General features: G+C 43.0%; 1 protein-coding gene across 10 annotated transcripts in view; it reads left to right on the top strand.

The window, feature by feature from the left end:
- Positions 1-14,707, top strand: part of RAI2 (retinoic acid induced 2) — a 388,924-nt gene that overhangs the window by 246,987 nt on the left and 127,230 nt on the right. For 8 of the 10 annotated variants that reach the window (XM_038586945.1, XM_038586944.1, XM_038586942.1 and 5 more), the window contains one exon: positions 10,330-10,380. The exons of 1 other annotated variant lie outside the window; for it this stretch is intronic. The gene's annotated coding sequence lies outside the window, so the exon portion shown is untranslated. Of the gene's footprint in view, positions 1-7,330; positions 7,348-10,329; positions 10,381-14,707 lie in introns of those variants that run through there. One more of the 10 variants, XM_038586948.1, reaches the window with a different exon arrangement.

The following is a 14,707-nucleotide window of genomic DNA, read 5'->3' as shown; positions in this document are numbered from 1 at the left end:
CAAATGTACAGATGACAAATAGTCATGATTCCCATTCTTTTCTACTTGAAGACCTACTCCCCCCCCTTTAACCAGAGGGGAAGGGATGTTCCCTGCAAGGAACAACTCTGGGAGTATAGTCTGAAGGGATCCTTTGCAAGTACAAATCTCTTTAAAGCTTAATATTTTAACTTAAAAATCCCACAGATGGGATCCCTGGGTGGCTCAGCGGTTTGGCGCCTGCCTTTGGCCCAGGGCGCGATCCTGGAGTCCCGGGATTGAGTCCCGCATTGGGCTCCCGGCATGGAGCCTGCTTCTCCCTCTGCCTGTGTCTCTGCCTCTCTCTTTTTATCATGAATAAATAAATAAATAAATCTTTAAAAAAATCCCACAGATTTTGCATCCTGCCCCATAATATAGATATGTTTGTTCTATCATGGAAATAATGTGATCCACCTCATAATTTTTTTGCGTAGAATTGAGGGTCAAGACAGGGGTTTCATGTTCATCCCACAGCTTTCCTGATCCTCTGGATATGCCTCTCAGTTCAAGAGGCTGAGACAGTTAGAGCCATTTGATTTCGTGAACTTCCCAGATCTTCCTCCCAGACAGTCTACTGTATTTCTCCTTAATAGCACCTTCTGTTCTCCAAGGAGCACTGCCTAGCTTTAACTCATGGGCTTTTATGGTCAAGGTATCAGGTCATATCTCCTCCTGTCCTCATTTTCATTGGCTCCTCTGTGACTGTTGACTCCGTTCTTTTTGAGACTCACTCCGTTGGTGTCTGGGACATCACCTGACTTCGGGATCTCCTCCTACAGCTCTGGCTTCTTCTTCTGCATCTCTTTTGCAGGATCATCTTTTTTTTTTTTTCCTATTTAGCTAATAAGTGTCATACTTCCCAGGATTTTGACATCAGTTCTGGCTTCTCATTCTGTATGTTCTCCCAGGGTGACCTCACTAATACCCAACCCTCAGTTTCCACCTATAGAGAACATTCTGGTCTTTGCCTGCTCAGCAGCTATTTCCCTACCAGCTAGTACCAGAATTTGTCTTTCCTGGAGGAATACACTTGTGGGTTTTATGGAGCTGACCCTGTCCCATCCATTGCCACAGGTTTGGGTTCATGACTCAGGCATGTTCAAGCAGAATCTTCCAACTCCAGGTTACGGGGCTTGGTTCCAGAATGGACATGTAATCCCCAATGCATCAATCATAGACTTTACGGAGATTTTTCTGCTTAAGCTATCAGAAAACAAAAACCAAAACAAATCTCGGATGAGTCGTTGAATGAATAGATGTGAGCTGGGGACTTTAGGGTTGCCAGAGGCCATCATGCCCCAGAGACTCCAAGAAATTAATTAAAAGAAGTCCAATACTGTCATTTAAAAGCCTGTACCCAGCTATGCCTGAAGCTGAAGAAACAACCCGGGGCTTTTTGCTGTCTTGAGCCATGAATTCCCTGTACTAGTTTGTATTGGTTTTCTTGTCGTGTGCTGGTGACTCCCAAATCCTCATCCATGGCCAAGGCTTCCCTCCTGAGCAACAGACTCATAGAAATAACCTGCAGTTAAACAACCCTCACACAAATGTTCCACAAGGACATCTCAAACACAACAGGTTATTTGCTAAACATAATCATGGTATAAATTTATATTTACTTGTTGATGTTTTAAAAGTTTCCACCAGAATGTAAACTCTGTGAGGACAGGAACTTTGCTTGTTTATTCATTCTTGTATCTCCAGCACCTAGAGGAACACAGACAGTAGATGTCCAGTAAATATGTTAAATGAATGAAACAAATGAATTTCCTCGACTCTTTTTGTAATATCAAATACCATCATCATATTCAATCAGTTACTAAGTCTTAAGAGTTTTGACTCATGGATGTCTCAGATCTTATATGTGATCCCGTCACAGTATCCCACTGCTAACTTCAAGCCCAAATTGCTTTGTGCCTGGACCATGACAAAAGTCTCCTAACTCCTATACTGCTTCCAGCTACCCTCTACACAATTACCAGGCTCTTTCTAAATTGGGAACCAGTTTCTATTACACCTTTGCTTAAAATATATCAATGATGTTACAGAGTTTTCTGGCTCAAATCCTGGCTCCCCCCTCCCTCTTGAGGCTCATCTCCTGGCTCTCTTTCCATTCAGCTCTTGCCCAAGGAAGAGGGAATCACTTGAGGTCTCTCAAATTCATCAGTATGTTTCTTGCCTCTGCATCTCTGCACATGCTGTGGTCTCCTCCCATGCCCCTCCTTTCACCTTCCTGATTACCTTGCAAAACTCAGGTCCCATCCTTCAGAAAGCCTTTTCTGGTCTCTGTCTCCCCATTCTGTTTGGAAGTCCCTGCTGTGTCCACAAAGATCCCTGCACACCCCTTTGTGTACTGGGGCAGTTATGACAGGCTATTTTATTTTATTTATTTATTTTTAAGATTTTATTTATTCATTCATGAGAGACACACAGAGAGAGAGGCAGAGACACAGACAGAGGGAGAAGCAGGCTCCATGCAGGGAGCCCGACGTGGGACTCCATCCCGGGTCTCCAGAATCATGCCCTGGGCTGAAGGCGGCGCTAAACCACTAAGCCACCCGGGCTGCCCTTTGTTTTTTTTTTAAATTAAAAAAATTTTTATTGGAGTTCGATTTGCCAACATATAGTATAACACCCAGTGCTCATCCCGTCAAGTGCCCCCCTCAGTGCTATTTTAGTGCTGATTAGTATCTATATTTTACTTTCCTCTGGCAGATGGCTAGACTACATTTCCCAGCCTCCTTTGCAGTTAGGAATGACCATGTGACTGAGTCTTGACCAGTGGAATGTGGGCCGAAGTGATTTGCCTCACTTCCAGGCCTGGCCCATTAAAACCTCTCACATATGGTTCTCCCTCTTTTTCCCCTCAGTTGAGTAGAGAGGACTTAGGGTATACGGGAGGCAGGGGCCATGATCTGTAGAGCCGCTGAACAGCTCTGCAACTTGGACCATCAAGGGGTCAAAACTGGGAAATAAAAGAGGGGGTAAAATCCCAGGAAATTCACCACCATAATGACTTCTTTGACTTGCCTCCCCCATTTGCCTGCTATTATTTGCTTCCCATTAGTCTTCTGTCAGTTGTTGCTGTTGTTGTTTTTATATCTTGTCTGGAGTTCTTAGATGTAATCAGTGGGGGCTGATCCATCTTGGCTAGCAACCCCCACCATCACCTTGTTTTTATATCCTGTTCCCGAATACCTGGCTCATAGTGGGACTTTACACTGGTTTGCTAAGTGGACTAATTAATTATCTAGATTCATAAAATCAACTATGGCCTCTTCTTTACCAGAATAGTATTTCTTGTTCTCAGCTTTACAATTTATGTAAGTGTGAAAATGTTTGAAACGGTTCTTGGGAGAACTGCAAACGTGATTAAGGATAGCAAATGGATGCTCCAAAGAGAGGTTACACCATGTGCTATTGCTTAACTTTCCTGGTGGGAAAAGAATGAGTAGTGATAATTTTGCATACAAATGTACAGATTACTAAGGGATGCAATTTTGCAGATTGCTTTTTTAAAAACTGAACTTGGCTTATTTCTTATATCTTATGTATGCATATTAAGCTGAGGTAAAAAATCTATATTTATATGTGTGCATTGAGAATTTAATTTGTAAAATTTTGATTCCCTAAGCAATAACGTTTACAACCCTTTATTCTTATTGACTATAAACAAATATATCACTCAGTTAACACATACTTGTTAAGACCTCCTGCATGCAGTGTTCAACAAGGATGCTAAGAGGTACAAGAATTAGCTCCTGTTTAAAAGAATAGTGATAGAGTTCACTGATGAGGACTTGACATTTTACAAAGCACTTTTACTCTTCTCACCTAAATTCTCACAGTGTCCCAGTGAGGTGGGTTTTAGTCCTGTTTGACAGTCTACAGAGGCTCAGAACGTTTGAAGGAGGGGGCAGCCTGGGTGGTTCAGCGGTTTAGTGCCACCTTCAGCCCAGGGCGTGATCCTGGGGACCCAGGATCGAATCCCACGTCAGGCTCCCTGCATGGAGCCTGCTTGTGTCTGTCTGTTTGTCTCTCTGTCTGTCTCTCTCTCTCTGTCTCTCATGAATAAATAAAAAAATTAAAAAAAAGAAAGTTGGAAGAATCTGTCCCTGACCACATAATAATGGCAGAATTGAGTCTTTTATCCAGGTCTTCCAAGTTGTGTTCCTTTGTCATTATACCTCAGTCTAGCTGGGCCATAAAACATCTCACCCACAGTTATCCAATGGTTCAGGGCAGGTGTTGACAGATGCCAACTGAATGATCAAACGCGTCAGGGAACAAACTTTTCTACCTCCCCTTACTAACTGTTGTCAGGAGAAACAGCATTCTAGAAAGATGGCATTCTCGAAAGGGCACTGCTGGCCTGACTGGCTCACTCAGAGCACTAAACTCATAGTTGCGCGTGTTCTGATACTGACGAGGTTATGTCATTCAGGACATAATAAAGAACATGGAAAAGTCTGAGAGAATACTTGGGCCCAAAGTGTGAGAAGTAGCCATCTTTAGGTAAAATTCTGCATATTGCAGACTACGAATAATATACACAGTGATTTTGTATGCCCTGTCAATCATTCCTCACGAAAGAACTGTGGAAAACTTTGGCTGATTAGTTTTTCCTTTGTAAGCAAGAAAGTATATTTTGAGAATTTAGATATCAACATAAAGATGTGCTGAAGGGAGACTAATCCTGAGTGAGAGTCAAGAAATGGGAGGTTACCTGCAAAGGGACCAGAGGGACAATTGTCAGGTGATGGAAATGTTCTATAGCTTGTTTTGGGTTAGTGGGTACTCAAATGCCTAGAACTTGGAAAGGAGCCTTTAAGATCTGTGGGTTTTATTGTATAATTATTATAGCTCAGGTTTTTGTTTTATTTTTTTTTATTATTTTTTTTTTTTTAGGTTTTTGTTTTAATGTGGAAAAGAGTATACAGTTTTTCAAAGTTCTTTGAGGGGTATGTTAGCAAAAAACTTGATAGCCATTGTTCTGGGATATACATGGAACAAATCTCTTGTTTTTCAAGCTTCTTATCTTTTCTTTTGACTTCTCAGATCCATGTAACTTGACTGTAAGGTAAATGATCAATAACATGTCATATTATTTGTGTTTTTTCTCGTTAGTTTTAGTGTTTTTCTCACAGCCACCCTGGATTTTTATGCCAAAGAGCATCCTCCAACAGAATAAAAGTGAAAAGTGGGGAAGCAAATTAACTAGGGAGAAAGTTAATCTTCAGAAAATGTGGTGAATGGATGTATTTTCCGGTTTGTCTCCGTAACTGCTCCCTCTCAGAACCTCTTTTTTAGAGGAAGAATGAATGTAGTAACTAAAGTAACTTTCCGTGTAAATGGAGCCCCCAGATTGATGACCTGGTTTTAAGGCATTGCTCTCAAATCTCGTATGAACTTAGAAGGGAAAATGCCCTGGCACATAGACGTTTGCATGAATCAATGAACGGATGCAGTGGGTCTCACTGAGTGGAGATGCTCTGTACTGGCAATTTTATCCCTGACCTGGCTCTGGTTATCATTTCTCTGCAACTCGCCCATCCAGCTAGGCCATAAAAACCTTAATAACAGCTGAATGTTCTTGCAAAGAGGGCATGAAGCCCCAGGCTTCTTTAATCTTCTGGTGCAGTGGAAACAAGTGACAAGGTGGCCTGTTCTTCCAGGAATATTTCTTTCTTGAAGCCACTTCTCGCACATGCTACAGGGCATCAAGACATTTTGTCAGTTCTTCCCATTTTGTGTATCTGGTCTCTGCTCTGTAAGGCCATCTGATTGTTCTCTTGTGCTTGAGATGGTCTCTGGGCTTTCAGAACTGGCAGCCAAATATGAGGATTCCACTGAGCTGCAGGCATTGGGAAATTTGGATTTTTCTTCCTTTTCTTACAGATTTTCCACTCTAATGACGGTAGCCAAAATGGCGCCATGGCAGTAAGGGACGTTAGTTCCTTCGTTTTCCTTCTTTGCAGGCGTGGCAGTGATAACAGAAATGAAGGAAGGATGGGCTCACTTAGAACAGTCTGAATACTATTGTCCAGGGCCCAGCAACAGCAGCACCTGTGGCTTGGAGGGTTCATTTTCGTGTACTCAGTGATACCACCATTCATCCTCAGAAGCAGCTTCACCACCACTGTCATTACTTCAGGAAATAAGAGTCCTCAGGGTCATTTTTTCCCACTTCGATCACCTTTCTGTCACTTGGTTCCCGATTTTTTTCACTTGTTTTACTTTTACCCCAGCACCTACCTGCTCTAATACTTCCTCATTTAAACCCCACATGTCCTGCCGGGTGCCTGAAACAATGGCAGGACTTAGCTCTTTCTCTAGGAGTTTGGCACTGATGTGATGATGTAGACAGTATGGATAACATCTTCTTTGGCTCTTTCCCTAGAGCTGGAACTTTCCTCTGAGTGTTGCTTCAGTTGGTCTTGGCTTGGAACGTCTATGCTGTGGCCCTGGAGTGCTGATGACTAGATTCCTTCTTAGCTTATCATAGAGAAGGCTTGGATAGTCCATAGGGAAGCTCCAATGTCCAAGTAGCTCACCCGAAAGATCACCACAGGCTAGCAAAGGCTGCTTCACCATTATATGCTAGCCTAGATAATGCATGGCCACTCCAACAGTGCACATTTCACCTTTGCACCTGCCACTTGCAAAATCTTCAATTTTGCGTACGACAGTACCTGTTGTGTACATAAAATCAATCTAGATTGATTTGGTCTGGGGAGAACCCACAGGCACAATCAGATATTGAACAGTGGGCAGAAGTTTTTAAATGATGTCCTTTTGACACTGAAGAAATTGCCATCTGTTGACCAAAACTTACAGCAGTTCCATGGCTTGCTACATCGTAGATGAATTTGCAAAGTGTTGGGCACAGGTCCTAAAGCTTCAGCAGCATTTTGGAACAAATAGTAGCTGAGGATTGTTAAGAGACACTTCCTGTCCTGAAACCATCTTTGTGCTCTTCCATACTCTGTGGAATAGTGTCTGCTCCGCCCCTCCAAATTCATGTCCACCTGGGATCTCGGAATGTGCCCTTATTTGGAAATAGGGTCTTTGCAGATATAATTAGTTAAGATGGGGCCATACTGAATTAGGATGGGCCCTAATGGAATGTCTGGTGTCGTTACAAGCAGAAGAGAGGACACAGAGAGACACACAGAGAAGTCCATGTGATGATGGAGGCAGAGATTAGGGTGATGTGTCTACGAGCCAGGGGATACCAAGGATTGCTGGCCACCACCAGAAGCCAGGAAGAGGCAAAGAAGGATCTTTCCCTAGAGCCTTCAGAAGGAGCACGACTCTGCCAACAATGTGAGCTTGGACTTCTCGCCTCCAGATCTGTGAAAAAATACATTTCTGTTGTTTTAAGCCACCCAGTGTGTAGTAGTCTGTCACAGCAGCCACAGGAAATTCATACATCTTCTTTCTCTGTCCACACTCCATCATTTACAAATTCTTCTGTAAGTCCCGCACCAATGAGAAGAATCTCAGCGTTGTGGTTTGTTGTAGTGATTCTGAAGCCAGACTACTTGGGTTGGAATCTTGACCCTGCTGCTTATTAGCTGTGTGACTGAGCAACTTATTCCACTGCTCTGTGCCTCAGTTTCCCTTCCTGTAAAATGGGGATTAAATGAATGAACAAATGAATGAATAATGTAAAGGGCTTAGAACAGTGCCTGGCACATAGGTAATATTATTCGGTGTTTGTTATATGAAAAAAAGTCTGTTGGTTTGAAATGGCCATGTGGAAATGGGAATAGATTCCATAGAGGAGGAATTAAGACAGGAGCTTGACCTTCAGAAATTGGGTAAGCCTGGTCAAAGGCTACCGGGGTGGGAGAAACAGTGTGAGCAAAGGCTTGCTGGAGGTGTGAGGGAAGAGGGGGGTAGCAAGAGTCTTTTAGAGTAGGACTCCCCACTCATCTCCACAATGGTCATCTGGGAAATGTAATATTTGCATACACGTGGGGTCAGTGAGGCTGTTTGCAGTTGCACCCTGGGGGTCACCAACCCAGCTTCAAAGAGCTGAGGGAAGGCAATACCTTGGCACATCTGAAACCCATTCCCAGAACCTGTGGGGAGCTCAGGGTTTGAGTAGGACTTCTCAAACTCAAATGGGCATCAAAATGCAGATTCTAACTGAATAGGTCTATAGACTACACTTTACCTCAAAATTCTTTCTACCCCAAGTGTGATTTTAAAAACCAACATCAGCACCCAAACAGCTGGCTAGAAATGCTGAATCTCTGGTCCTCCCACCCTAAGCCTACTGAATCAGAATCTGCATTTTAATCAAGTTCTTAGCTGACCAAGATGCACTTTGGCACTAAGAAGCTCTAGATTAGAAGACTCAGCCCAGCTTGTTGTTGAGGGGGGGCACTTTGTTCTCAGACCCAACTGTACATTAGATCCTTGAGGGTAGCTTTAAAAAACCCTGATGTCCATGGAGTGCCTGGGTGGCTCAGTTGGTTAAGATTCCAGCTCTTGATTTCGGCTGGGGTTGTGATCTTGGGGTGGTGAGACCGAGCCCCTCATTGGGTTCTGCACTTAACGTGGAGTCTGTTTGGGATTCTCTGTCTCCCTCTACTCCTCCCTCTGCTCACTCTTGCACTTTCCTGTCTCTCTCCTCTCTCTCTTCCTCCCTCCCTCCCTCCCGCTCCCTCCTTCCCTCCCTGAAAGAGAGAAAGAAAGAAAGAAAGAAAGAAAGAAAGAAAGAAAGAAAGAAAGAAAGAAAGAAAGAATCTAAAAAGAAATCCTGATGTCCAGGTCAAAGTGGCTCAGTTGCATCAAAATCTATGCAAGCGGGGTCCTAGGAAATCAGTATTACGTTTTCAACTCCCTGGGTGATTGTAATGTGCTCTCAGGGTTGAGAACTGCTGAGTTAGGGACAAGCCTCTAAGCAGGGCTGGAAAGAGGCTGAAGGCTCACAGAGTTCTAGAGGGGGTTCAGGTCCTTTTCTCATAGCCTACCACAGCAGTTCAAGGCATGAACTCTGGAGCAATGGGGGCCTTGCCTGGCTTCAAGTCTCTTTGTGCCATTTGCCAGCTGTGCCATATGCAGGGTACTTAGCCTCTCTTTGCCTCCACTTCTTTACAGTGGGGACAATAATGATAGTAACTATGGTACAGGGTGTTTATGAGGGTTAAATGAGCTAAAATGGATGGTTCTCATTATAGTGCTTGGCACATAGTCAGTGCCATGTAAGTGTTTATACATTGAAATATATATTTTACTCCTTCTGATGGGGGTATGATGGAAAGTTCTTCGCTTTTCTGTCACTCCACCCCATTTTCAGTGCTAGGTTCTTGGGCAGCAATCACACCTCTGATTAGGCGCTCAATAAATGTTTGAAGAATGCACGACTGAATGGTTACAATGCCCCCTTGTGTATTCAGTGGGAAGAAATAACAAAACATGCGGTCAGGACGTGGGACTTTCAGTGCCCAAACCAGGGAAGTCCCAAGAAAACTGGGACAAGTTGGTAACCCCAAGTATGGGCACCACCCAAATGTCCATTTCCTCAAGGTACTGTTTCCAAGTAAGCACAAAGAAAGACTCCCACGGTTAACCCCTTTCTGTGCACCTAACAAAGGCAATGGCCCTTCACTTCCTGGCCGTGGTGCGTGTGTGTGTATGTCCACACATATGTGCACGTATGCATCAGTAATAACGGTAGGTAGAATGTAGTAACAGTGGCACATGATATACACTATGGTGAACAGTTTGCATGCTTAAGGGGGAGCATCGGATGGCCTGGTTCAAATCCTGGTTATCTCACTTAATAGTTTTATGATGTTGGACATGTTTTTTAGTCTCTCTGTGCCTCAGTTTCTCCATCTGCAGAGTGGAGATGATAATAGCACTCACCTTTCAAAGTTGTCAGGAGAATAGATGAGTTTATACATGTGAAACATTTAGCAGAGTGCTAGACACATAAGAAATTTGATTGATATTAGCGGTTATTATTATTGCTATCATTATTGAGACTACCGACATCCCTCTTCTGCTTCTCTTTCTTTTTCACCTCCCAGCCTCTTCCCTTTGCTGTGAGCCCTCTGCATCGACTTTCTGTTTCCTTTCCCTGCTCTCTCCCTCCCCCACCAGAGGGGCCATCAACAATTTTACCCGGCTTAGACAGACAGAGCCCCCGGTCCACCCTCAGACACACGAACTGAATATATATGCCTTATATTGTATGCTGTGACAGCATTATGAATCATAATGCTATGTGTTAAATAGCATTAATGTGGATATAGGAAACCAATACACTTATTTTTCTCCTTTGATTGGTAGATCAGAGCCAAGAGATAGATGGCAGTGGATGTGAGCTTCAGCAAACGTATGGTAAGTTCTGTTCTTAGAACCTTAAAGATGATATTGGGAATGATATTCCAATCACTATTAAAATTAAGTTGTTGCTGTTTAAAAAAATAAACAGATGTGCTGAGTAATATAGCTTTCTGGTGGAGCAGGAAGGCATTTCTCAACCTTATCCCATTCACTATTTCTCATCCATAATTTGGAAGAAAGTATAGAAGCCACATATCAGATATGCAGGAGATTAGAAAAATAACAAAATAATTTCAATGGAGAGTAGAGATATAAAATAACATGACTCTTGAAGCAATGGGTGAAATATCACCTGATGAAATTAACATGGATAAATGTAAATCTTGTGCAAGAGTCCAAATAAAACCCCACCTGAACATATATAAATGAATAAATATTATTATGTCATATTAATACATTAATTTTTGTTATTTATTATATTATACTAATATGGGTGTATAATATATTAATATTATATTAATAGGGGTGCCTGAGTGGCCTAGTCATTTAAGCATCTGACTCTTGATTTCAGCCCAGGCCATGATCTTAGGGTTGTGAGATTCAGGCTCCAGGCCCAGCATGGAGTCTGCTTAAGATTCTCTCTCTTTCCCTCTCCCTCTGCCCTGCCCTCCCATCTCTCTCTCTCCCTCTAAAATAAAAAAAAAATTATACTATGAATACATATAATTATATAATGAATACTATAATAGCAATATCACTATATATATATAGCTTATAATTTTATATATCTTTTGGACCCAGAAATTCTACTTCTAGGAATTTTCTATCCTAAAGAAAAATTGTATGTTTGGGTGGGTGGAGGGAATGATACAGGGAGAGCCTAGAAATTAAAGTCAGTGCAGAACTAAAATGATATTTAAAAAGTAGAGAACAGGGACCCCTGGGTGGCTCAGCAGTTGAGCATCTGCCTTTGGCTCAGGGCGTGATCCAAATTCAGGTATCAAGTCCCACATCAGGCATGGAGCCTGTTTCTCCCTCTGCCTATGTCTCTGCCTCTCTCTGTGTCTTTCATGAATAAATAAATAAAATGTTAAAAAAAAAAAGTAGAGAACAGCCTAAATATATGTCAGTGGGGATTGGTAATAAATCATGATAAATGTAAATAAAAGAAAACCTTAAAATTGTGCTAACCAACAGTGTTTCTTAAACTGGGAATCTGAAAACCTTATGCATTAGAATTTTCTGGGGTTCTAGTTAACATGTAGGTTCATAGACCCTCCCCAGAAGATGGAATGAGTATTTCTAGGGGAGGGTCCAGGGGAATACTGTTTTTAACAAGCATCTGCAGATTATTCTGATATACTCTTAAAATTTGAGAATTACTTCATAAAAGAACATTTAATGCCATAGGAAAATGTTCATGGTATGGTGACAAACAAGTTCCAAACAAGATGATCCCTTTTATGTAAAAATACATAACTGTATAGAAGAAATTATGGAGTGATAAAGGCCAAAATTATAGCCATGGTTAATTTAATGTTATATGGCATTAGCAACATAAATGTGCATGTGCATAGTTCCACTTTATCCAGTACTTGTCATAAAATACCTGGAGTATACCATTTGAGGAGGTAAAATCTATTTAGATTCAAACAATATGGGATAAAAAGACAATGGAGAGAAGGAGTCAGAAGTGGATTCAAAGTTTGGAAGAATGGTGATTCGTTTATGGAGCAAGGAAGTCACAGAGAGAAGCTGATTTAGGGAAGAAAGATGAGTTGGTTTTGAACATGGCAGGTTTGAGTTATGGTGGCACATCCAGTGGGAAACAACAAAAAAGGTGATTGGGATTCTAGGTCTAGAATTCCAGAAATCGAGTGGGGTAGAGATGTAGATTCAAAGACAGTAGAAGTTGTAAGAGTGGATGAAATGAGGAGGAAGATGGAATCGAGATAGAAGAGAAGGTGGCTAAGATTAGCTCCCTAGAGAATGCCATTGATTAGTGGAAAGGAAAGGAAGAAAAGCCAGCAAAGGAATAAGAGGGCATGGTCAGAAAGTTAGAGTATGAACCAATAAGGTCCAGTGCTACCAATCGTCCCGTGGAGGAAAGAGCTTCAGGGAAGAAGAGAACATCAGGGAGGATGAGGATGAAGCGTCAGCCACTGGACTGGACAAATGGGTCAGCAGGGACCTTCCACAGAGTTGTTTTGGAGAGTGGTGACATCTGTAGGCAGCAAGGGTTAAGAAACAATCAAGTGAAAAAAAAAAAAAAAAGAAAAGAAAAAAGAAACAACCAAGTGGCAAGAAAGGCCAAAGAGCTGGTGCAGTCATTGCTGCATTCTGAGGTTACTTAGTGGCCTCTCCCATTGTGGATGAATGACTCCTTGCCTTCATATTGCTTTCAAGATGAAGCTGGGACAATTTCCCCCAGCATTCCTTCTCCCAGAAAGGATGAACTGAAATTGGGGTTGTTCATTCTTTCATGGAACCTTAAATCACCCTGTGCAGTACAATGTTTTGAGAAGTAATTCATTCTTCCCCTCCCTCCACAGTTCCCTTTCTTTCCCCTACTCTGTTTTCTTGTCATGGTGAAGGTTTGGGATTGGATAAAGAGTACAAGTTACCTACAAAACAGTTCCCTTCCTGGCTTTTATTTCCAAAAGCCTCGATCCCTCCAGGGAATTGTAATGGTGTCCTAGAGTGTGAGACAAGAGAAAGAACACTTTTGAGGAAAACAAAAAGGATTTCTCTAAGACTAGGAAGAAATTCCTCTGGCTCAGGACAAGAGAGATAAGTCTGAGAGCCTGGAAGGCCTCAGTTCCCTACATCCTTCATCCTGACAGGACCAGAAGAGGCAGGTTTTAGACAATGAAGCTGAGGGAAGGAGGACCAAGGCCTAGGCTCTCAGCCAGCCAGGGCTTCCAAACCAGTAGCCTGGGGGAGCTGAGGGGACCCTGTGGGCTGGATCTGTGCCATCTCAATGATACCTCTGGCCCTGCCTGAGGCCCAGAGGGTCACCCTGATATCATAGTACTGCCTGAGATCTAGAACCTAGGTGTGCTCAGAAGAGTCGGGGAGAGGACCCAGGAATGCCTGGGACTGAATTTCCGGCTTGGCAGGATGGGCCCTGTGCTTTATAGAAAACAAAGAAAACAAAGCAGTGTGTCTTGCTCACCTAACTATGTGGATTGAGATTTATATCTGCTGTGCTAGGGGAAGCGAGGCTTGTATCCTCAAGAGAGGTGAATGTTTTCTTCACCTGAGGGTCTCCAGATGATGTGACAGCTGGTGTCTAAGTCGTAGTTAGTGTGGTGGGGTGTCTAGAGGGGGGTAAAATACGGTGACCCCATTGTCAGAGAAAATGGGTTCTCATTCATCTCTGCTGCTTGCGCTTCCTGCGATTTTGGCCAGGGTACTTCATCTCTCCAGGCCTCAGTTATCTCATATGTAAAAGCAAAGTATTAGATTAAGTGAATGCTCAGGGTCCTCCCACATTCTGAGAGTCTTTGGCTTGTGGTAAACTGAGTTTCTTATCTCTAAGCGATGAGGTGGATTAAGCAGCTCTCTCGCTGCTGAGCTGCCATCACCTTTGCCCAGCGCATGTGAGGAAACCAGCAGGGTGGGAGAGCTTGCATTACTGAGGAGGCCACAGGTGTGCTTTTCAGTCTGTGCAGCTCCAGGATTTCAGATATGGTGCATGAGTCCCTGCGGCTTTAACTGAGGCAGGCAGAGGGTGATGGGCCTACCAAGTTTGCTTTTTAAGCCCGGGCCACTCACTGAAGATGGGTTTGCACACTTGTCTCAGAGGGCTAATTTATCACTCTGGAGAGCAATTTCTCATTAACACAATGTCAATACTGCTGGGGATTGGCTAGACCACCTTTGGAAGAGGTTAAATTACCTTTTAATCAGCATATGGGAGAACAAAGCTCTGTTCCATCGCGGCACTGTGGCCTTGCTAATTTGGTATCTTATAAAAACCAAGGCAGTTCCAACCATACCTGTGTGATACAAGCAGGATTGTTTCCAGAGAGGCAGAGACAGGAAAGGAGGGTTTCTGCAGCTGTTATCCAAACTGGCATAATTGATGTGGGTGCAGTGGGTTAGAGCTAATGGTCTGTGTTTAATTATGGAGGCAGTGACACAAGACCTCGAGGATGATAAGGCACTAACCAGATGATGTACCACTTTTGCAGTTATGAGCTCGCTGCATAGGGTCAGTCCAGCGGCACGGTGGTCTAAATTCCATGTTCCTCCTGGGATTTGGGCTCAGTCCTTGAGAGGCACAGGACTATATTCAGAAGATGGGTCTGAATCCACACTGACAGTGTCTCCTGGGAGAACAGTCACAGGCCCCAGACGGAAGTGCTTGGAAATCCAC

The sequence above is a fragment of the Canis lupus genome, chromosome X (assembly GCF_011100685.1).
Source record: "Canis lupus familiaris isolate Mischka breed German Shepherd chromosome X, alternate assembly UU_Cfam_GSD_1.0, whole genome shotgun sequence".
Lineage (NCBI taxonomy): Eukaryota > Metazoa > Chordata > Mammalia > Carnivora > Canidae > Canis > Canis lupus.
This window is presented reverse-complemented; position numbering and strand designations above follow the sequence as displayed.